Below are 25906 nucleotides of genomic sequence, written 5' to 3'. Positions count from 1 at the left end.
CAGGGTGGAACAAACAATATGGAACTCCTTAAGATGCTTACGAGGATCTTCACCTGCAAGACAATGAAACTTGGGCAGCAAATGTATTAGTCCAGTCTTGAGAACATATGGAACACCCTCATCAGGATATTGAGTGCACAAGCATTCATAAGTGAAATCAGGTGCAGCCATCTCCCTAAGAGTCCTCTCACGAGGTGGAGGTTGAGCCATGTTCTCATTATGAAAATTAGTAGTCGAATGCTCAAAATCAGAATATTCAGAATCACTAGCTACAGAATACTCAGAATGCTCAAAATGCACAGAATGATCAGGATGCACACTATGCCTAACTAATCTATGAAAGGTTCTATCTGTTTCAAGATCAAAGGGTTGTAAATCACCTGGATTACCCCTAGTCATGCACTATATGCAGCAAATAATGTGTTTCTCAACAAGCACCTAACAAGGGGGTAAAACTACAGCTATACTCAAACGATATCCAAATGAGCTGAAATTTAGTGAGGAACACCCTAAAATCATTAAAAGATAGGACAAAAAATTTCAAACAAAAATTCAAAGTCAAACTATGAAAAATAGCTAAGCAAAGTTTAGAAAAATAGGACAATAATACTTGGAAAAAAAACTTAGTAAACGGCTGATTTTTTGAGTTTGGGAGACCCCAAAGCCGGTTGCCGCAGTATAGGAAATTTTTTTCTACCCTAAATGCATATATAATAATAGTCATTCTGATACCCGGAGTAAAAGTTATGGCCGTTTTAAGTTTTGCTAAAAACAAGTTCCCAAAAATTTTGTCTCTCTCAAATACTATCACACCAAGTGCTCCTGGTATTTTTCACACAAAATATGGATCAAAAGAAACTACCACACAAAAAATCAGCCAAAAATAACAACTCTAACTATCAAAACAAAAATTGCTAATTAAATTACAAAATCAGTCGTTAGTTCCAGTCGCTAATCACTGTTTATAGCAAAACACAAAACTGAAACAGTCGCTAAATAAGGAATGCGACTGAAATGCAAAACAGAACGCTACTCAAAACAAAACAACACACACTCACAACCTAAACGACAAAGCAACACACACTAAAAACTAAACACTATTATGAACCTTTGGCCCACTGCCCCCCGGCAACGGCGCCAAATTTGATCGAGGCCGTACCCGAATCAAATAAACATTAAAAATGCAGTATCTAGGAAGTGATCCTAGGTCATCTCCCAACGAGCAATGGTCAACCAAACGTTCATAACAGATAGTAATAAAACAGTAACGAATTGGGGGGGGGGGGGGGTTATTTGTTTTTGTAAATTAAACCGCAAGCAAATTCAAATTAAAGAAATAACAGAATTAAAACATGTTGTTTCCCCTTGACTCACAAGCAAGTCTCTTATCCTAGATTACGAGAATTTATCCTTAATCAGTTCAACCACTTAATCCAACCCTAAATTAAATTACTAAGCGAAAATTAACATAAGGTTGTCATTATGTGATTAAGCAAAACATACACCAATTAATCATGAACGAAACTAATCATTAAGCATGAATGTAAATTAAGCACAAAGACAATTAATCAAGCACTAAGCATGCATGGATTAATAGCAACAAATACAGAGTAATTGGTGAAGAGGAAAAACTGATCAGTATTCAATAGTAATAGCAAAACCTCAAAGAGAGTTGTGCTTGATCCTCAAGAGAAAACAATGCTGGAGACTTAGCCTTCCATTAATCAGCAGAAAACGAAATTGTAGATTGAAGCAGAAACAAAATTGCAGAAAACAAATTTTATTCTACGTGAACAGTGTGCATGAACAGTAATAAAAACTGGAAATGCAAAACCCTAAAATTATTCTCCTCTAAAAAAAAACTCCCTAAACTAAAATCCTGGTGCTGTTATATAGGTCCTGACTCCCAAAGCTTACAAATATGTTTTAAGTTCAACCCCATAAATAAAATAAAATCTGGACAAGATAAGATAAGATTGGATGAAATAAAATCTGGACGAAATAAAATCTAGATGAAATAAAATTTGGATAATATAGGATTTGATAAAATAAAATTGTCTGCTCTCTTCAAGTCCAAACCCAATTTCGGATTCAAGCCCAATTGCTTATAATTCTCCTGAAATTAAATTAAAAACACAAAATTAGTCAAGTAGACCCAAATGATAAAACTGTATAATTAATTTGACAATTAAGGTTAATCAGTAATTAAAATGGTGACAAAAAGGGTTAAGAAATAGGAGAAAATAATGACGCATCAATCACATTCAAAATTGGACAAGAAAATAATAGAATGAATAGAAAGTGACCTTTTCTTTTTTCATGAAGAATTATTACTTCTTTTACTTTCAAAGAAAAGAAAAAAAACAAAACATAAGTGGAAAGTACAGGTTCAAGGTTCGAGGTTGTGTTGGTGAGTACTTGATGTGAATATGAAAATGCCATTACTCTTTCTCTTTTGGTGATTGCTTCCACCTTCCTCTTCAATCTTGCCACTACTTCCTCTTGGTCAGTAATTTATCATCTCATTCTTCATTGCCTGTTTCATACTACACCTAAATTCCAAATTATTAAAATCACTTGGTTTGATTTAGGTAAAAAGAAAGCAATTGGAAATACAAGCACACATACATTTTGGAAGAGAATACCAACTTTATTAGGATCCGCCACATCTTTTCAAGTTACAGCGACTAAAATGATAGTAAGTTACTAACTTCACATCTAACAAGATAGATGCCACAAGGAAGAGTATCTATTGCTGAAAAGATCAAGTTGTGATTTGTGATTGTCCAATTGAATGGAAAATGACCATCTATTTGTGACCTCTGTGAAAAGTAATTAGAGAACTAAAATTGGAATGAAATGGTAAAGAAGCTAGACATTAAAATTGAAATATAAATAATTAAAATTTAAAATTTTCTCTAACATTGTGTTTGGTTAAGCAAATGGCAATAAGAGAGTGAAATACAATTTAAAAAAAGTGAAATACAATTTAAAAAAGAGAAATAAAATAAAAATAAAATTGAATATTGGATTGTTTGGTTGAAAAGAAATAAATCAAAATTAGGATATATGGATTGAAATAATAAAGTTATTTCAATTTTGTTTGAATAAAATAGTTACATTATTTGAATAAAATAGTAAAGTTGTTTGGTTGAATAAATTGTTCTAAATACTAATATACTAGTTTCACCTTTTTTGTGTGAAAATCAAACAATATTTGTTAACTGTCAAATTCAGAAATATATTTCTTTTTTCACCTAGTTAGTAACTACTCTTAGTCCCTTTTTTTTTTTTGGAGGGAAACTACTCCTAGTCATTTCTTTTAAGTGCAACTCCTAGAGTGATGTTTGATAAAATTATATTCAGAGTCCATCTATGTATTTTTGTTAAAGTACATATATCAGCAGTCCAATATTATTGCATTTCATCTTATATAAATGAAATGGGGTAGAATTTGCTATTGTACTAGTTTTAATTCATTCTAACTACTCGATTTTATTATACAATCAGATCATTTAAATTAAGACATGAGACAATATTAAATCTATAATGTTTCATGTGTAGTAGATATATATTTTATTATACATATGAACCTTAACTTTGTAATTTTTTTATTGTTTCATGTGTAGTAGATCAATATAAATATCACATACTTGTAATCTCACAATTCACCTCCAAAACCACAAAAACAAACGCACAGAAGAGAAGGAATGAATGAAAAAAAAAACATTATAGTTAACGAAATTACTCACCACAATGCATCATAGTGGAGGACCATCATAAATCAGGTTGTAGGATGAAAGAGGGGGGAATTTCTTTGTAATCATAACATGCCATTGTAAGTAATGCACATTCTAGAATTTAGTGACTTACTGTAGGCATATCTACATAGTAGCTATAATATGATTAAATGCAAGTCAAAGAGGTTGAAAAGGTAGAACCATTCCTCTGCTAGGTTCTTGGTTTGAAGAAGTAGCAATTTCTGAAGAATTTTTCACTGTCATGTACGTACCTGCTGTTTTTCGAAAAGGATTAGCCGTGTGAAAGAAAATGGAATCATTGAATTGCACGATATCTTTAGCTAAGTTCTTGATAGAGCACAAATCAAGGTAAAGTTATGTTAATGTCATCCAACAATTTAAAATTTTATAGTTTTCATTTTATATGTGTATGAATACAATAAACATAATATAATAATAATGATAAATTAAATTTCAGAGAATAAAGTTGTGTCCAGTTAATCACATGCCATGCACTTAGTCTCAGAGTCTTGAAGTAAAGGAAGATACAGAATCACAACCCCAAACCTCTAACAATCTCTATTAGATATACACATTAATTAATTTAATTTCCACACATCAAAGTTAACATGAGCCAAACAATGTCATTTTTATTGATGACATTAAACTTACTATAATATGAAACACCAAGAAACTATTTATATACCAATTTATGTTATATTTGCAGTCAAATTATTTTATTTTTAGCCATGCTATCTCTATGAGCCAAAGCAGATTGCTCAAATCCTACAGCTGCTGCTTCACACTAGCATAACCAAAAATGGAGAAACACATACATCAAGAGTATGAATAACAAAATGGAAACATAATGTTTTCATTAATATGAAACGAAAATTGATCATGGGGACCAACATGCACCAATACTTGTGCTAAAAGACCATATAATCACTTTAGATTTCAACTTTTATCTTGTGTTCTAACATGTTCTTTTCAGTTTTTAAAATTCAATCAAACCATAAAATCTATACTTGTCAAAGTTGACCACTGGTGCACCTTCTAGGAGCAATATCAATTAAAAACTAGAACAATTTGAGAATGGTAATTACAGGTGATCTAGAATGTCTAGTAACCCAATGCACAAGGGCATAAATAGAGAGCATTGTACTTTTCACTTTTAACTTTGTCAAGGGAAGTAAGTGATATAAGAAAACTAAGCAGAATATTTAGAATGATTTCACAATGTTTGCAATTATATATATATATAACTGAATAATGCTTCCATGACTGTTGTAATTAAATCAACTAAATAAATTATTTATGGATGAACCTATAAGCTACTAAGATACATTTATACAAAAAGCAGCATTCTATGGAATTACCATTTTTACTTCAGGAAGCAACAATCCTATATATGGAATCATATCATTTGGTTCTGTAACCAAGGAACACATGTTTCCAACTATTTGTGCTTACCTTTTTTTAGTGTCAACACTTCTATCCCTCAAACCTCTATTTACTGTTGGTACCAATAAAGCAAACTAAGGGGCATCAATTGAATTAACAAAGGTTGTATGCAACCAACCAAAACCATATTAGGTAACTAAGTATAAAACTAAACAAAATCAAAAAGGTAATTGCCGTTGTAACATCCCATTTTTTTAAAATAAAATTTTAGAGAATAATGATGTTTTATAATTAAATAAATAAAGAAAATAGTTATAATAAAATAATAGTTTGATAGAAAAAGGATATTTTATTTATTTATTTGATAGAGAATAAAATAAAGTTTTTTTATAAAATAATAAAAATAAATAAATAAAGCAAATAATAAGTTGTGAGTACCCTAGGTATAAGTAGAGACGTGTTAGGTCAATTTTCAGACTGACGATGCCTTCTCTTCCCTTCATTTTCGTTTTTCTCTCTTCTCTTCCCAAAGTTCTTTCTTTTTCCCACAGCCCACCAAATCTGTCTCAGAAAAACTTCGATTTCAGACTCATTCACCATTGGATCATCGTGAAATTTGAGAAACACGTTAAAAACTGAATTCCTAGCATTATCACCGTTGGGAATTGCAAAAACATGTCAGAGACAAGAGAAATACCCTGCGCACCGTATTCCCGTAGAAACCCATAACGGTCTCAGTAAAACTATGATCCCGGTTCCATTAACCGTTGGATTTTCATGAAATTTTGATATGTGGTTTGCAATTCAATTACGCACAGTTTCACTGTTGGGATTTGTGATATAATACTCATGGAGAGAGAGAAAGGAATCGCACGAAGACAGTAAAAATGGAGGCTTCAATCCCTTCTCTGTCTTTCTGACGTTTGGGAACTCTATCGGAGCAGTCGGAGGAAAACCTAGAGGAATCTCAAGGAACCGCTAGGGATGCCGCTATCGCTGTCAGAAGACACATGAGTCCACTTAGAATTAAGGGATGAGCTATTCACAATTGGGGGTTAGTGAGAACATGTGTAGGGATCCTTTAGAGGGTTAAATTAGGGTTTTATTTTGGGATGTTTATTAAATTGCAATTTTTCCTTTATGATTATAAATAAAATATTGATGTTCTAATGAGAATTGCATGATAAATTGTGCTCTTGATATTTGTATATTTTGACCTATGATTTTGATATAATTGTGTAATATTATTTGGGGGGTTTTACTCCCCATGTTGTGATAGTCTTTTGTATAAATTGTTATATTAAGGATATGAAATGATGATTCAAACTGTGAGTATATGGCGAATTGAACATGTGATGAATGATGGAATACATGTATATTGAGATGTGTATTGTGTTGTGAGCTATGAATTGTGCAATCACACAACTATAAGACCCTTTAAGGGCGACGAGTTTTGCGCGACGAGTATTGTGATGGAATCCATTGTGGGAACCCGACGAGTTTAATCAAAAGCGCGATGAGTTAAAATGATTTTGAAAATAATTGAGTAGTTGTGTGTATTGCATAGTTCATAGGTAAAGTGTGTATGATTCATGAGGTGTGATAACATGTTATTTTGAGATTATAACATTATGATTGAAATCGAATGTATGTGATAAATTGAGTATTCATGTGATTGAGATGTTGTGTGCATTGAGTAGTAAACTGTGGATTGTACAATCACACAACTACAAGACCCTTTAAGGGCAACGAGTTAATGCTAAGTCCCTTTAAGGGCGACGAGTTAATGTTAAGACCCTTTAAGGGCGACGAGTTAATGCTAAGATCCTTAAAGGGCGACGAGTTAAAAATATTTTAGAACAATTAAGGAGTCATGTGTTTTGTACAGTTCATAAATAGAGTCTGTGTGCTAAAATGTTTTATGGGTTTGACTTGAATCAGGAGAGAGAGGCCCTGACGGACTCTTCGAAGTGTAGGCCTTGGGGATCACCCGGTTTGAGTGCTCCTTTAAGTCTGTCCCGATCCCACATGGTTGGAGCATTCTCGCAAAACACGGTGACCCTAACTGGTCTACCTATGATATTACCTAGTAAGAGTGACTTGACTTGCTAGTGTGTGATTTGTCTTGTCATGCACTCCTAGGCGCCCGATGAGGTTTTTCACTAACATGGTACCACATTGCATATAGGATTGAGTCTTAGTGTATCTGCTGCATAACGCTTGTTTATTCTTCTATATTGATTGATTTGATGATATTGTGTTTTGACTATTGAGTATGCAAATGTTGTGAAAACGAATGAGACGTGTTGTGAAATAACGTGAGTTATGCTCAAGTAAATTGTATTTTGTTATATAATATTTATACCTATATGTTGTCTTATTTTTCTCTATTAGTTAGGAATGTTATAACTCACTCCCTCTGTTGTTTGTGTTTGGATCTTGTGATGATCTTGAACTTTGTTTTCAAGGGAGTAGATGACTAGGTGAATTATTTTAAGGAACCTTGTGCTAAAGAACATCGGGACACAATGCTCTGATAGGATGTGACATTAGGGTATAAGTTGTTATATTAATTGTATGAGGTCTTGGACAACCTTGTTTTGAGCCGAAATAGTTTATTAATTATTTGAACAAGTTTTATTATGGTGTTAGAAAAGTGAATGTGAGCCTTTTACCCTTTTGAAATGCTTGTATTTAAATGTATTTTAAAAAAATTTAATTAAATTTGATCTCTTATTTCTTTTATTTATTTATATATATATATATATATATATATATATATGTCAAGGTAGAGGGTGTCACAGTCGTAAAGGTTACTTGAAGAATAATATCAAGGGAATATTATGTATGCTCATTAGGATCACTAAGTCCCTTAAGTAGAGTAGGGACACTAGCAAATATTTCTGGATTCTTTATCACACTCCCAACCTAAAAAAAGAAAACATGAAAATTAAAAATATTAATATATCACAGAAACAAGAATCAAAAGGATGTCCCAATCATGACCAGGGGGTCTATCACGTAGCACCTTAATGAATGTCACAAAGAAATTGTGTACACCTTCCCTTAATTGTTGAATATAGGTGCAAGGGGGTAAAACGTTTACTAAACAGTAATCAATAAACTATATTTAAAAAGAACTAGTATGAAAACTCACACATGTTGATCCATGCTTTCTTTTTTTTCCATAGACACTAATTCCTTGATTCACCTATACAATCCAAAAGTTCAAAAGTCAGAACACTAAATTACATTTCAGTGTCACAAGACTATTATTTGATTTTTCTTTTCTCATCTACACCCCCACCACCAATCCAAATCCTACACACATAGTGCATAGGGATGGTAGATGCAATGGTTTCAAAAACAAAAAAGAAATATGACACACCATAAAAGATGTAGCTATGTTGAAACAATAAGAAGGTAACAACTTGGTTAAAGCTAAAAAGCCAATGTCAATATGCAGAAATATTTGGTTGCTGAGCTGACTTTCCAATCACAAAATCATGAAATAGTGCTCATCAAGAAATGAAACACAAAAAAGAAATATCATGATGAAGTCATGAACCTTTTTTGATGAGGCAAAGAAATTTGTGCAGGTGCACAAATAAAAGTAAGCTAAGATGAGGTATATTATAAATGAATAAAATATAGTCAAGATGATAAGAAAATAATTAGAATAACAATACTAGGTATATTATAAATGAATAAAATAGAATCAATAACACAATGTGCAAATCAGCCATTGATCTCAGACACACATCCCAAAAAATAAGCAAAAAAAGGAAAGAAAGAAAATGAGTTGATTCATAACCCAATTGGGTAAAAATATCATTGAGAACTCTACTCTTCTTCCATTTCAGTCCTTTGTTTCATCTTTGTAACACTAAACTCTCATAATTTATGCAAGAATCAACAATGACCCTTTGTAGAAGCAACCCAAACATCTTATATTAGTTATTTACATTTAGATTGACTCAATTTAAGTGATCTAATTTAGATAGCCCCTAGGCTGCCAATAGAAAATAATATGGAATTAATTATTGGATTGCGAGTTTTAACCATTGGGACATAATGGAAACTCTAATGGGTTAAAAACATAAAGCACAATTATGGTCCATACCAAATTAGAAACAGTTTTCTCCTCTCTCCAAGGTCCCATAAGGAGCAACGAGATTTGGTTGAGGAAGATGACTGAACCAACCATTTTTATCACTACAACTTCAAAATACGTCTCAATCAGAATTGTTTTATGGATCCAGGTATTCCTAAGAACTCCCTTCTCCAGCAATCTGACATATAGTGCTCATATCTATTCCTTTGGTTAATTAAAATACCCTACAATATCAAAGCTTCCATTACTGTTAGATTATTGGGATTATAGAATAAATTATATTTTCACATGAATCCCTTTTTTTTTAATTTTATGAACCCTAAATTAATTTTTGGGGGAAATTATTTTTTTTCGACCTCACTTGTGTTCACGTATTGCCTTTTGTTTTTCTTGTGCATTTATGCGTACTGTGTGTCATACCCTAATTTCGTCCGGGGACCATCCGTTTTGTTGGGATGTGACCCTTGAGGTACTTGGCACCCATCGTTAGGCAATTCGTGAAGTTTCGTGACATGCCGAAAGTCAAAAGAAAGCATTGTTGCACAATCCGTGAAGTTCCGTGACATGCCGGAAGTCAAAGGAAAGCATTGTTGCACAATCCGTAAAGTTCTGTAACATCCCGGAAGCCAAAGAAGGGATGATTACGTAATCCGTAAGGTTTCGTGACATTACGGAAAGAAAACAAGTATTGTTACGTAATTCATAAAGTTTCGTAACGTTACGGAAAAAGAATCAGCAAAAAAAGGCAAGGGGTGTATTTAGTAAATAGGGGGGTGCAAATAGCAACCAGGCCCACTTGGGCCTTCCAGGAAGTTCTCCAGAAGGCAACCTAGCTCGCCTGGGCGAGCTGGGTGGCAAGCTCCTCCCTCATTTTCCTATAAATAGGGGGAGGAGGGAAGAACAAAAATGTTCAACCCTCCTGGTGTCTGAGAATCACTTAAAATTAGTGAGAAAAATTGTTTCCATGAAGAAAATCTAAGCCGAGGCGCTTCCGTAACGCTTCCGAGATGTTTCCGTGGGTGATTTCACGAAGATTTTCAACCATTCTTTGTCGTTCTTCGTTGTTCTTCGGTCTTCAACCGGTAAGTTCCCGAAATCGAACTTTTCAATTCATTCTATGTACCCTTAGTGGTCCCCACTTGTTTCGCGTGCTTTTATTTTCATTTCATTTACTTTCCGTACCCTCTTTTGACGTGCTCTAGTCATTTATTTAAGTCATTTTCTCACCTAATCAAAAATAAAATAAATTTCCACCGATCATTCGTATTGTAACATCTTTTAATTTTTGTTAAAATGAAATCCGACTATTCGGTCATGCCGTAACCACGTTTAAAACCAAAAAGAGGCAAAATAATAATATAATAATCAAAAAATATCTTTTAGTAAAATAATAAAAAAAATCGATCGGATGTTTTTCTTTGGGATTTTTCTTTCTTAATCGAATTGCCTAATAACCAAAGTGAAACTAAGGTTAAAATCAATTCATAAATCAAACTTTTGTCATCACCTAAAAAAGCCATTTTTAAAAGGTCCAACGCCTTGAAATGGTCTTTTCCGCTTTTATTGGTTAAACGTAGATTTCAAAAGAATCGAAAGATTGTTTAATGGTCCAACGCCTTAAATGACCTTTCATTCTATAAAAACATATCTTGCAAAAAAAGGATAAAAAACAACTTAACCAACGCTTAGTTCTCAAAGAACTACATAGGTCTGATTTCCTTATCACAATTGAGGAATATGTAGGAGCAAAGGGAAACACCCTTATCGACCACAAAAAGATAAAAATATAAAAAAGCATAAACAGACATAAGAACGTAAAAAGGGAAAATAACAAAAATTGAAGTCATATTTGCACATTTGATTAAAGGTTGTCGTCTCTTGTGACGGACGTGTCGGGTGCTAATACCTTTCCTGTGCGTAAATACAACTCCCGAACCTTTCACTTAAAGTTCGTAGACCACGTCTTTCCAGTTTTTTTCGACGTTTTCCTCAAATAAACGTTGGTGGCGACTCCGCACGTATTCTTTTCTTGGAAGACGCACCCGCGAGTCACGCGCCACCCTCCCGCCGAAGGGTAGGTTGCGACACTGTGCTTTGGGAATATTTGGAATTGAGTGTATGTGTCTTTTAGAGAAATTTCAATTGCGCACTGATTTTTCAATTGGCACATGTGCTAGGATGAGTTTTCATTTTAGAAATGTGCATTGCTTATATATATATATATATATATATATATATATATATATATATATATAGTAATGTGTTTTATTCAAGCTAATAGTTTTTTATGCAAGGAAGTAAATCCCTTATAATATATACTAGATTCATTTTGTGATGTCACTGTATATGAATTCTGGAATAGTCATTTACTCATCAGTAATGATTATTTTCATATAATTATTGTTATCAATTTGGAAACAATATATTGCCAAAGTAATCCCTATTGTATAATGTCGTATAATATATACTAAGAATTAATATTGTGCTGGGTATCTTATGGTTAGTCTATTATGTGAAATATTTGCATGTTCTGTTATATATATATATATATATATATATATATATATATATATATATATATAACTTACTTCATTATATGTGAAAGTTGTGTAATTTTAAGACCTCCTATTTATTATATTAAATTGTCTTATATTTTTTGTTAAACTGATTGAAGCAACATGTTACCAAAGTAACCCCTGTTGCATAAGTTGGTTTGATTGAATTTACATAGATGTTGCATAGAATTATTCATGTGAATTGTGCTCGATCCAAAGCAAGACACAATTTGATAGAATAATTACATGCTTGAGATGATAAATGTGTGGTGATTATAAATAGTGTGATTTTTCATGTCAATAGTGAAATGTCCAAAGGCAATCATTATTTGACAGGAGTTAATATCAGATTGATTTTCATGTGAATATTGAAATGTTCAAAGACTATTACTATTTGACCGGAGTAATCATCATATTAGTTTTCCATGTGAGCAATGGAGTATCAAAAGATAACCTTTATTTGACAGGACTTACTACCAAAGTTTGATCAATGCATTGAGAGTACTACTTGTCGTTAGTCTTTTTCAATCCAAAGATTGAGGATTAATGGTGCGCTAATTATCTTGTTTGGATCTTGAAATTTAACATAAATATTATTTGTGCATTGTATGTTTATTGTTCTCTTCTTTAATTGTTGTTGGTTTTACTATTACGGTTTAAATTACTCATATTATATGAATCCCAAAGATGCATGTATAAAATTTAGAGTTTGAAAGGAGTCGGTTGAGAGTTGAGGATATTGCATAATTTTTTTTTACATCTAGAGAAGAGAGAAGAGAACAAGATAAGGATTTTTCTTGTTGTCTAAGCACTCACAATATCGGGTTTTATATAACCAATGTTATTCTTGTTATAAGTGCCTACATGCGTGCTCTCATCGAAGTTCACAATAGTCGCATTCTCTTATCCTTTGCAAACCTTGATCTAGCCACACCTCTCCGTAAGGATTGGTCTCTAGCCACACCTTTGCTAAGATGCCTCCATCCTAGATTTGCGTTTCAATCTCCTGAATCTATGTTTCATGGTTCTTGATCTGTGTTTTCAATCACACTCTTTCTCGCGAAATCAGGAACCATGGCTTCATGTACAAAACCTCCCTCCCACATGCTCGTCCACCCTCAAGACCTCTCTCCTCTCTTCACTCCTTCTCTCACAGACCCATTTCTAGCACCAACTTCTTTCTCTACCCTCTCCTTTTGAAGCCCACCAAATGGCTCCACATAAAGCCCAAATCCAGGACTTGCCATGCCCTCGTCATCGCTTTGGCTACAAAGGTCCTGTTAGTAAATATTTGTGTTATAATTTAAAATTTATAAATATATATTACTTATATTAATTCTATTTTATAAAATAAAATATTTATTTTATAATTTGTTACGTAAAATTAGATTTTCTATCTTTCTATGATTTTGTTTTAATGAGTCAACAATTTGTTAAGTTTTTTTTATACCTCTAAGTTGGTATCTAATGGTCATATTTTGTTGTTGCATAAATGCATATATATATATATATACTCTTTTCTAAAAAAATAGGCACAAGCATACAATCTCATATTTTTCTCCCAAATTTTTTTCTCTTTGTTTTCCTATAAAAAACTTATTTTTTGAGAGCAAGAATATTTCGGGGATCCTTTCACTGCACACGATCGGAACCAATGGGTTGTTGTATCTTGGGAGTTGAGCGCAATCAAAATTCTTACCAGTGTAGTGGGGACATTTTCTCTCTAAGGATAGCGTTTGCGCGCTTCAACCCAGGCTAAATATTTCTTCCCCTAATTTATTTTTTCCTTGTACTTATTGTATGATATAGTGCATTGTTTATTCATGTGGTGCCAATTAAAGTTATTTTGCTACTGTTATTTTGTTATTTAATTCAAGGCTTTGCATTTTTCTTCTTATTTATTTCTTTCATTTTATTTTAATTTTTTCTAACAGTCTTAGAGAGAAAAGTACTATTTTTTTCTGCATAGTAAGCATGAAAAATTAATAAATGAAAACACAATATATTATGCTCCATAAAATTTTTTTTATCATACTATTTCATTTCCTTAAATTTTAAATTAGTGGAGATTGTTGGAAAATATTTTCTTATAATTTTAAATTAAAATACATTTTATTTATCAATTATGTTTTATAAAGATAAAATGCTTTTAGAATTAGTCTATGTGAAAAACTGAAAGCATCCCACTACTTCCATTCCTATGTTAGGAAGCTATCTTTTAGCTAGTCAAATTTTTTTGTGAACCTTACAAGTCTTTAAAATTAGATTTGTTGTTTGGTTTTTATTTTATGTTGTTTAACGTTATTGTTGTAATTATTTTGTTGCTACATGTTAGTGACTGGTTGTCTCTATATATGTAACTCCTTGCTAAAATAATAATAATAACAATAAACATGTGAAAATACAACACACAAAGCAATAAAATGAACACTTGGGTGGAGCTTTATATTTTGCATGTCATTTTCTTGATATGGTATCTTATAATTTTTTTTAAAAAAAAAAAAAAATCTTTATGAGCTATGGAGAAAAAGAGAACCAAATCTGAAATATCTTAAATTGTGGGGGTGCCTAGTAAAGGTTAAAAAATGTTAATTGTATTTTTGTTGGATATTCATTACATAATACTACTTATAGATTCCTAGTTGTTAATTCAGAAGTGTCTGCAATTTCTAATGTACTATTACGGAATCTAGAGATGTCACTTTCTTTGAAAATATTTTTCTTTGAAAAATAAGTTGTTAAATCTTTATATGGTTTGAAATAAGCTCCAAAGCAATGACACAAAAGTTTGATCAAGTTATTCTTTCGTATGGTTTTCAAATTAATGATAGTGATAAATGTGTGTATGCAAAACAATTTGATGATAATGGATGTTTCGTTTTATGTTTGTACCTGGATGACATATTGATATTTAGTAGTAACACGCATTTCATAAATGATGTGAAGTCTTTCTTGTCTAGAAATTTTGATATGAAAGATCTTGATCGTGTAGATGTGATTTTGGGTATTGAGCTTATAAAGAAAAATGATGGCATAGCTTTTATTATGTTGAAAAGCTATTGAAGAAGTTTTAATTATTTTGATTTGAAACAAGCTGCTACTCCTTATGGCACATCTATTAAGTTACATAAAAAATTGAGTAAACTAGTTTTTTCATATAAATATTCTCAAATTAATGATTTTTGTAGCATTTAACAAACTTCTCTAGGCTTGCCTGATATTGCATATGCAGTTGATAGATTGGGAAGTAATTGAGGCGTTTAGTAATACAAATTGAAGTTCTAATTTTGATAAAATAAAATTGATAAGTGGTTATGTCTTTATTTTAGCTAGTTGTGCAGTATCATAAAAATCTACTAGACAAACTATTATTTCACATGCTAGCAAAAATTATTGCTTTAGATACTCCTACTAGTGAGGCTGAATTTCTTAAAAATTTATTATGCGATTTTTCATTGTTGAATAAGCCTATACCTCCAATTCCAATGCATTGTGATAGTCAAGTTGCTATATATAAAGTTACTAACAAAAATTTTAATGAAAAAAAAGAAGACACTTAAGAGTGAGACATAAGCCTATTAGAAATTTGATTTCTCATGGTGTCATTTCTCTTGACTTTGTCAGGTCAGAAAATAATATTGCGAATCCACTTACGAAAGGGTTGATGCATCAACAAGTAGTTGAGTCTTTAATGGGACTAAAGCCCATTATTTAGTTACAACAATGGACACTTGTCTCCGTGTGATTGGTGATCCTATGAATGGAGTTTAACGGGTAACAACGAAATTATTTGTTGACTAAAGTACACCAAAATAAAATTTGGAGAAGTTGTTCCATTTCTCATTCCTATGATAAAGTGTATTATAAATTGTGGCAATATTAAGGTTGAGGTATTTATATATGTGTATTTTTGGTAAAAAAAAATATCTCTTAATGAATCCGATGACAATTATTGTAGGGGTAGGGATCACAAACCACTCTTTAAGAATTCACCTAGTGAGTGTGGTGGTGGGGCCGACACTGTGTGAGATATGGACTAATCTCTAAGTGACACTCAGGAAATAAGATACAAGCACATGACCGTGTAACGTGCTACCACTGATTAGAACCTTATTGAATGCCAATATTGTAGGGGTTGTGTAAGTCTGGTTAAAGAATATGTAGTTCAAGACAATTAAGTCACTACATTTTTCTCGGGTGGAAGTTCATAAACACTAGGTATAAGGCTCAAATCCGGAAGGTTCCTTATACCAAAATACAATATCACATGCTCTTTCTCTTATGTTTCTATACAAATTATCTTTTAAAAAATATATTTTAAAATTTTAAATTATGTGGGGGAATGTTAGTAAATATTTGTGTTATAATTTAAAATTTATAAATATATATTACTTATATTAATTCTATTTTATAAAATAAAATATTTATTTTAGAATTTGTTACGAAAATTAGATTTTCTATCTTTCTAAGATTTTGTTTTGATACCTCTAGGTTGATATCCAATGGTCATATTTTGTTGTTGCATATATATATATATATATATATATCTTTCCTCTTTTCTTAAAAAACAGGCACAAGCAGACAATCTCGTCTTTTTCTCCCAAAATTTTTCTCTTTTCCTATAAAAAAACTTATTTTTTGAGAGCAAGAACATTGGTGTTCAGAGGGTTTGGAGATCCTTTCGCTGCACACGCTCAGAACCAATAGGTTGTCATATCTTGGGAGAGGAGCGCAATCAAATTTTCCTACCAATGCAATGAGGACATTTTCTCTCTACGGAGAGCGTTTGCATGCTTCAACCCAGGCTAAATATTTCTTCCCCTAATTTATTTTTTCCTTGTGCTTATTGTATGATATAGTGCATTGTTTATTCATGTGATGCAAATTAAAGTTATTTTGCTACTGTTGTTTTGTTATTTAATTCAAGGCTTTGCATTTTCTTCTTACTTATTTCTTTCATTTTATTTTAATTTTTTTCTAACAGGTCCAAGTGCCCAAAACTGGCGATGACACAGAGGAAGATGACACTACTAATGGCTCCACCGCCATGATCACCACCAAGCCTAAGAAAGGCAAGGCCACATTGCCTCTTAAGAGGGACAAGGTAGGCTATCTCCAATTTCTTTTCTTTTCCTCATTTCTTTTATTAATTTACTCTTTTATACTTAAAATTGCTTCTAAGTAGAAGTCTTTTATACTTTTTTGGCTTCTATTTCTACTTCTCTTAAGTAGCTCATGAGTAAAATTGGCATATCGGAATGTCCTGTGCTTATTTGGTAAATGTTTTGTTTCTTTTTTTTCGTTTAATTGATTGATATGTAACTTTTTATTATGAATATAGGCCTGGCGGCTAATAATTTGTATTTGATATTGGTTGGTGTAGCCGACTTAACTAGTATGAAATATTTGAATTCAACCTGCTCAATAGGGTTGTACTTTTGCTAAATTAAATTTACCATATATAGAGTTTGAGATTTTACTAACATCTCAAAAAATTTCTGAGTAAGCTCGATCTGCAGTGACCAAAGTTGAAGTTTTTTTTTTTGGGTTTTATGAAAAAAAAATTGTGATCCAATGAAAGGTTGAGACTTTGATGTTTTTTGGGATTCTGAGTTTAGGAATATCTAGGGAATCTTATGTTCTCTTATTGAATGGTTCTTCTCTGCTTTAATGTTTTAAGGATGAAGATGTTAAGAGAAGGCTCGAGAAAGAGAAGATGTTCACTTGTTGAATGTTTTAATGGTCCCTCCCTCTGTTATTAAGGTTAGGTTTTATTTTTCACTATTAGAAAATATGCTTTCTACATCGGTTATTTATGACTTTCAACATTGGTTTTTAACCGATGTTGAAAGTGCCGATGTTGAATGTATTATCGTTCACATCGGTTTTAAAAACCAACGTTAATGTTAAATTTACAACATCAGTTATTTAAATAACTGATGTTGATAATAAGAATTACACCAAAAAAATGTATTAATGTTGACAGTTAACATCGAAAAACCGATGTTAACGTAACTTCACTTCAATTTTTTTTACTAAAAATTGATGTTAACGTATGTGTTAATGTTGACAGTTAACATCAGTTTTTTAGAAAAACCGATGTTAACGTAACTTAACATCGGTGTTTTACATAAAATCGATGTTAACGTATGTGTTAATGTTGACAGTTAACATCAATTTTTTGGAAAAAATGATGTTAACGTAACTTAACATTGGTGTTTTACATAAAACCGATGTTAACGTATGTGTTAATGTTGACAATTAACATCGGTTTTTTTTTTTTTACAGAAAACCGATGTTAATATCCAAAAAGTTAACATCGATTATTTATGGAAAACCGATGTTAACGTAACATACGTTAACATCGGTTTTCTACAAATAATCGATGTAGTTTTCAGGATTTTTTTAAAATATTCTCTCTATTTTTACAAAGAAAACCAAAATTTATCCTATAAATTTAAAATCAGACCACACAACATATATGATTTGCATTCTGCTTTCAAATAGGTTTTAGCAGAAAACTAGCTAGTAAACTATTAATTGTAAAAAATCAATTGATAGCTATGAATAACTATCAACAAAGGGTATTAAATGTTAAAATGAAACAACAATTGTAAAAAATGTAATGCAAAGTACGATAAACTAATTAAGTAACCTAAAGTTACATAGTTCCCTAACATCCTATGTTTGATTTCTAACTTTTAGATAATATTGTGTTAGTAGTACATAAACAAAGGGGCAATACATAAATTATGCCTAATGGTGATATGACTTGTTTATGTACTATGTCAGTGGTATATTGCTCTAATTCATATTGATTTATGTAGTCATTTGGACCAACGGATCATTCAACATTAGGGTTTACTTGCTTATTATCTAGAACATAATATATCTAATACATGATGTTTCTATTAATAATATAGCTTATCAATCACACTAAAAGAATAGAACAACATTGCTAGTTACCTTAAACTTAAAGAGTGTAATTGATGAATGGACAGCCCAAAAGAAAGCAAACCACCAAGGTAGAGGTAGAGGTACTCCCTACGCCTTGCAACTAAATCTGCCGTAGAGAAGCAACCAAAAGCTAAATAAGAGAAAATAAATATTAGAACTTGGCATATACAACTTAATGTCTATGGTTAACTTTCTGATTTAGTATAGTTTTTAGCAAAAGAGAAACCAAATGGTCGAAAGAAGAGAAATGGCAAATGCCAAGATAGAACAAAAAATTCTGATTGTAATTCATTTTTGCGTGTTGCTGATTTTAATTACCAACATGCTTTCTTGTGTGTTGCTAGTTTTAATTACTAATTCATTTGCTTCTATGTGTTCATATGTGCATTCTTTCACTTTGTCATTGAAAATTTTGAAAAAAAATGTGTCCATACATCATAAAAGAAAAAATTGTTTCAACTTCTGTACAATGAAATTATTTGTAGAGTGGTTATGTTCTGTAGTAGAGATTATTTTAGGGTCTAAATAACATGTCCCCTTCATCATCTGTAGCCCAAGAAAATTAATTTTGGGTTTATGTCTCTACCTTGCTCAACCATTTAAAGCTTTTGATACATGAACTGTATCCAATTGAAGTCAATTTTTGTGTATATCTTAGAGTGAAATTTAAAGTAGGATGGAATCTTCATCCTCTAACAAAGTGATAAATGCAGGTTATCATGTATGCCAGTAATTGTGATGAAATTTTAAGTAGGATCGAATCTTCATCCTCTAAAGGAATAGTACTGCCAGTAATTATAATGTCATCAACATACCCAAGGAGATATACATGGAAAATTGACCAAACTGGGTTATTATAGAATAACAAAACTTGAAACTTTTGGAAAAATTGGTGGTTGAATCTTAAATCCTAATTTTGAGCTACTTAGAGGCATTTCTAGAAAAATGAGTCAACCAAATCCCCTTCAGGATTTGCCAGGGGATTCCTCCTTCAATTTTGAGCGTTTTGACATATTATGGGTCTCAAACGGACATTCCTATCAAAAGTTACAACCATTTGAAGTTTACTTGCCACAAACCCTAACTAAAGTAAGGTAGTCTGAAGCATGGGGGTTAACTATGGAGTATGGGGGTGGTGAAAAACAGCCAACGGACTCCAACGGACTGAGAAACTGTGGACTGTGGGGGTTCCTATTCCTAAAATGCTGAAAGTGCAGTGTTGGTGTTGGTGTTGAATGCTGAAGTCGGACTCCAACGGACCCCAGCAATCACGAACCCCAACGGAGGTCATGAACCCCGACGACGGTCATTAACCTTGACGGCGGTCACGAACCCCAGCGACAACAATGGTGAGGAGGAGACGATAGTGACTGGTCTTCGCAGTGAGGGAGAAAGATGCTTTTGTTTCTGAGACTGAGCGGGCGGGGGGAAAGAACCTTTTGTGTTTTAATTTATCTATAATACAACATTGGTTTTATAAATAAAATCAAGGGCATTAGGCCCCCTACTAATCGAGCTTTCATCAAGAAGTACCGCGTCCCCAGGCAGGCACAGGGCGAAATACCACAGCAGCCTGGGGATGGCCGGCAGCGGGCAACAGACGCACCGCCATCACCTCTAGAGTTCACCTCAGCTCATCCACAAAAAGGTTAGAGTGTTGCTTACGACCCATGGCCGACCAATAGGCGACCAAGTCCAAAGCCAAAAGTAAGCAAAGTACTAGGTTCGTGACCGACAAGCCATCAGGCGTCCAGCTCAAGACGTTAAAGAAGCGCTACTAGGAGGCAACCTAGTACCTTTTAAATCTCTGCTTGTTATTTGATCACTTTTGTTTCTCAAGTCATAGTAGGACACACCTAGTTGCTCATGATCCTAGGAATTTAAATAAAACAAGCACAAGCTCGGAAGGTAGTCATACCTCACAAAATATATATATGTATGATTAGGTAGTGAAAATACCTAAGATATGCATGTATGTAAACAAAAATACTTCACAAAATATATATATATAGCAAAAAGATATATATATATATATATATATATATATATATATATATATATATATATATATGTTTAGATATGCATGTATGTAGCAAAAAGATATCTCACAAAGTATATATATGTATGTTTAGGTAGCAAGATACCTTGGATATGCATGTATATAGCAAAAATATCTCACGAAACATATATATGTATGTTTAGGTAGCAAGATACCTTGGACACGCATGTATATAGCAAAATGTCTCACAAAAATATACATATGTTTAGGTAGCAAATACCTCATGGAAAACAAACAAGAAAAAGAAATAAACAAATGATAAAAAAAAAAGAGAAAAAAGAAAAATAAGTTGTCTAGCTGAAAAACCAACATGCTTTTAAAAAGAGATGACTTCCAACTTTTCTTTGAAAAAATTCACTGATCATGACTAGTTTTTGAAAAAATGTGTATACACCTTAAGGGTGAATGCTGTGAAAATTTTCCCGGACGCCCAAAATGGACTCGGATGAATGCACAAATTGATAAAAGAACATATTTTTGGAAACGCTGGGTTGACTAAAAATAGAGGAAATGAATCCTGAGCCCTAGCATCACATGACCATAAAAATTTGACACTTGAGCGTCCACGTAGATGCCAGCATGACCAGTTTTGCATAAAATTTCCTTATCATCATTGTTGCATGTATATCATGGAAATAATGTGGGACATCCCCTTTATCCCCGAACCGCTGGCCAAACCCTGACATATATCGTGACCAATCGTTCTACAAGCCTTGAGCCAAAATCCCAACTTATCATGAAGCTTGACCCAAGGTGAGAATGTCAATCCTTGCCCTTGGAAGAAAACACAAAGAGAAGGAAAATTCCTAATCCAAGAAAGGGAGAAGACACAAGAAAAGAAAGAAAATTCCCAATCAAAGAGTGGGAGTAAGCAAAAAAGAAAGAAAAATTCTCAATCAAGGATCGGAAGAAAACAGAAGAAACATGCAGAAAGGTCTTTAGACCAGACAATATCTGAACAATACCGAATTGTCACCAAATAAACAAAAAAAGAGAGAGAAAGGAAACCACGACCTAAAGTGGTCCTCTCCCTTTGATTAACAACCAAAATCTTGTGCGCTAGCGACTTTCTCGCCCCGCACTAAACAAAAACAGAAAAGGAAAAGGCCCAAAAACACTCAAAGCCAAATTTCCCACCAAAAGAACCCATTCCCAAGGAAAGTCCTATTGATCCATGATCACGCATGTAATCTTTGATTTGATAGGAAATGATTTGCAAAATCAAGTCATGACATATCTATGGTTCGGAATTAGGATAAAACACTTACATGTGTGAGATTTATACACTTTGAGTGATTTTCTTATATTTTTGTTGAACCCAGTGCTTCCTCTAAATGGTCATTTAGAAACGAAATGCTAATATCCAAAATCTCATTTACGGTTATGAGAAAATTTCATCAGCATGCTCTCCTTCCCCGATAGACACATCATTTTTCATCCAAAAAACATTTGATGCTCTGATCAGTTGGAAGTTTTTTGTCTCTTTACTAAAGCATGTTCGCATTTTAGTGAAGAAAACACTAAGACTATTTTTAGTCTCATAGTTATCAAGAACTACGTAGGTCTGAGTTCCTCATCACAAATTGAGGATACGTAGGAGCAAAAGCCCTGCTTTTGTCGACCACCCCACTTTTTGTTACTGTGTCCCAAGAGTCCGATGGCATGCGGAGCTACATGACCATGGGATCCCCAAATCCGTATGTTCCATCATTTATCATTCGTATGTTATCTTGTTTCTATGACTTGAGGGACTAATGTTTGTTTTGTTGTTGCGATTGTCATTTGTTTTGTGCATATATTTTGTTTGGACTATTGCGTTAGTGCTTACTTCGTTGTTGTCAATAGTGTTTGTTGAAATTTCGGAACCGTGTAGAGTTTTTCATTTAGGAATGTCGTCCTAAAAATAAAATGAACAAAAAATCATGATAAAAAGAAAGAAGCGTTGTGAATAAAATGTCTACGTATATAAAGAAAAAGAAAAATGTTTCTCATATATGTATGTAGAAGGAAAATGTGTATAGAAGGATTTTTGCGTGTGTAAATAATGTGTGAAAAGAAATCCTTGTGGGTGTGAGCAACGAGTGTATATAAAGAAATTTTTGTATGAACCACGGGTGTGTGTTGGGAAAAACCAAAAAATCTTTGAACATGAATAGGGTTTGTATATAGACCGTGTGACGTAAAGAGAAAGAGTTCTAATGCGTGTACAGAAAAAGTTCGTCATGTATAAGAATGTAGATGTACAAAGAAAAGTTTTGTGAATATAAAAATGAAACAAAAAGGAAAAAGAAAGAAAGACCTCGAAGGTGGATATGTTATAGTTAAGAAGCATAAATCATTCGTAAAAGAGCAAACATATCTTCTGGAAACAAGGGACTGACGCTAAGAGTTTATTTTCCGAAATAACCGAAATAAGAATGGATGAATTCATTGAACTGATGGGAGAACATAATTTGGAAACATTGGGTCTGTTTGTGTAAATTCCCAACCGTAGTATCATAAGGCCATAAATGGAATGCTTGAGTGTCCACCTGGCTGTAGCCATGACTAATTTTGCATGTTGTTTTCAAATCATCATTGTCACGCGTGCCTTGTGGAATAATATGGAAGTTCGGCCCGAGACCGACACCTTGACACCCAAATTTGTTTTGCCCCCGATATCGAGATCGGGCTCCCACGATAAAAACCCCCATTGAGACGCAACCTTAGAATCTTTTGAACCTTGGCCTATCAAAATAAATCCCCATCCTTTCCCCCGAAGCAAAGGATAGCGGAATCTCCTCAAGGGAGGGCGAATAGAATGCTAAAACCAGATTTCCCAAAGAAAGGAATGGAGAAGGAGAAAATAGAAAGAAAAGAAAAAGATGAAAATAAAGAAAAGAACAATGAAAAAGAAGAAAAAGAAGGATTCCCGATCGAAGATCGAAGGGAAATAAAAATGGAAAATCGGAGGAAAACAGAGTAATTCCTAATTAATGCAAGAAAAAGAATAGAGAACCTTCAGACCAGATAAATTTTCGGCAAGATAAGTGACCGCCGACAAAGGAAAACCCATTTTTGGTGTCTCTTCCTTTCGAATTGCCATTCAAAGTCATTCTCGACTGGCGATATCCTGCCCCACATAAGAGGAAAAGACCGAAACACCCAGCTTCCTCTCCAAAAACACTACCCTCGAGAAAATCCTATTGGTCCGTGATCGTACATTTGATCTTTGATTCGATAGGAAATCGTGTGCAAAATAAAGTCATGGTGCAGTTATTGTTTGGGAATAGGGTGAAACACTTGCCTGTGTGAGTTTTATACACTATGAGTGATTTATTTTCAGCTTAGCCCGATGTTTCCCCTGAATGTTCATTTAAAAGCTAAATGTTGACATCCTTCCCTTCATTTTCGGTTACAAGGAAGATTACCCTTGGCATGAGTATATTGTTTCTCTAAGAAATGGTGCTCTCGCGAATGATTTATTTTTCTTTGCAAAAAGCATGTTTGCCCTTTTTAGGTGAAACAAAAAAAAACCGGTGGACCGTTCGGTCCTGTCGCCTTTTTTTCGGAGCCCCATGAATTGCGTTTTCGTTCATGCATCCTCCACCCACGAGTTTGGAGCCATGCGTAGTGATTGCTTAGTGCAATTCTCCATCCTCGCCTTTTTTTCGGAGCCCCATGAATTGTGTTTTCGTTCATGCATCCTCCACCCACGAGTTTGGAGCCATGCGTAGTGATTGCTTAGTGCAATTCTCCATCCTCGCCTTTTTTTCGGAGCCCCATGAATTGCGTTTTCGTTCATGCATCCTCCACCCACGAGTTTGGAGCCATGCGTAATGATTGCTTAGTGCAATTCTCCATCCTCGCCTTTTTTTCGGAGCCCTATGAATTGCGTTTTCGTTCATGCATCCTCCACCCACAAGTTTGGAGCCATGCGTAGTGATTGCTTAGTGCAATTCTCCATCCTCGCCTTTTTTTCGGAGCCCCATGAATTGCGTTTTTGTTCATGCATCCTCCACCCACGAGTTTGGAGCCATGCGTAGTGATTGCTTAGTGCAATTCTCCATCCTCGCCTTTTTTTCGGAGCCCCATGAATTGCGTTTTCATTCATGCATCCTCCACCCACGAGTTTGGAGCCATGCGTAGTGATTGCTTAGTGCAATTCTCCATCCTCGCCTTTTTTTCGGAGCCCCATGAATTGCGTTTTTGTTCATGCATCCTCCACCCATGAGTTTGGAGCCATGCTTCATGGTTGACTAGTGAGGACCCTCTAGTGCAATCCTCCATCCTCGCCTTTTATCCGAAGCCCCATGAATTGCGTTTTCGTTCATGCATCCTCCACCCAAAGAGTTTGTAGCTATGCTTCATGATTGACTAGTAAGGACCCTCTAGTGCAATCCTCCATTCTCCAATGTGTTCTTCACCGTCAAGTGCGGACCCTCTTGAATGGGAAATGTGATCTTTGTTATTTTCCCGATTGATTCCTTTGCCAAACGTGTATATGTATATTATGATATTGTTGTTTTTGTTGTTGTTTGTATTTTGTTTTGTGTTGTGTAGAAAAAGAAGGAGTAGAGACGAGAGTCGTCATAGACTAGTCACGGAAAGGGCAAGACGGACGAAATCATTGTCTTATCTTTGCTTTCCTCTTATCTCCGATAAAAGGTAAGTAAAGAGGGGCAACTGTCATACCCTAATTTCGTCCGGGATTATTACTTGATAATATGCAACCTTTGATCGGCCGCTTTGAGATACTTGGCATCCTTTGTTTCACAATATGTGAAGTCCCGAGACATGCCGGAAATCAAAAGGAAGCAGGCTTACGCGATCCGTGAAATTCCGTAATGTGGCGGAAACCAAAAGGAGGTGTTGTTATGCAATACGTGAGTTTCCGTAACTTCTTCGAAAGCTAAAAAAGAGTAAATACATGATCCGTAAGGATCCGTAACCTTACGAAATGAAAATAAGTATCGTTACGAAATTCGTAAAGTTTCGTAACGTTACGAAAAAAGAATCACCAAAAAAGGTAAAGGGGGGTGAACTTATCAAGATAGGGGTGTAAATAGCAATTCAAATCTAGGCCCTTCTGGAGCAT

The sequence above is a fragment of the Glycine max genome, chromosome 6 (assembly GCF_000004515.6).
Source record: "Glycine max cultivar Williams 82 chromosome 6, Glycine_max_v4.0, whole genome shotgun sequence".
NCBI classification, from domain to species: domain Eukaryota; kingdom Viridiplantae; phylum Streptophyta; class Magnoliopsida; order Fabales; family Fabaceae; genus Glycine; species Glycine max.
This window is presented reverse-complemented; position numbering follows the sequence as displayed.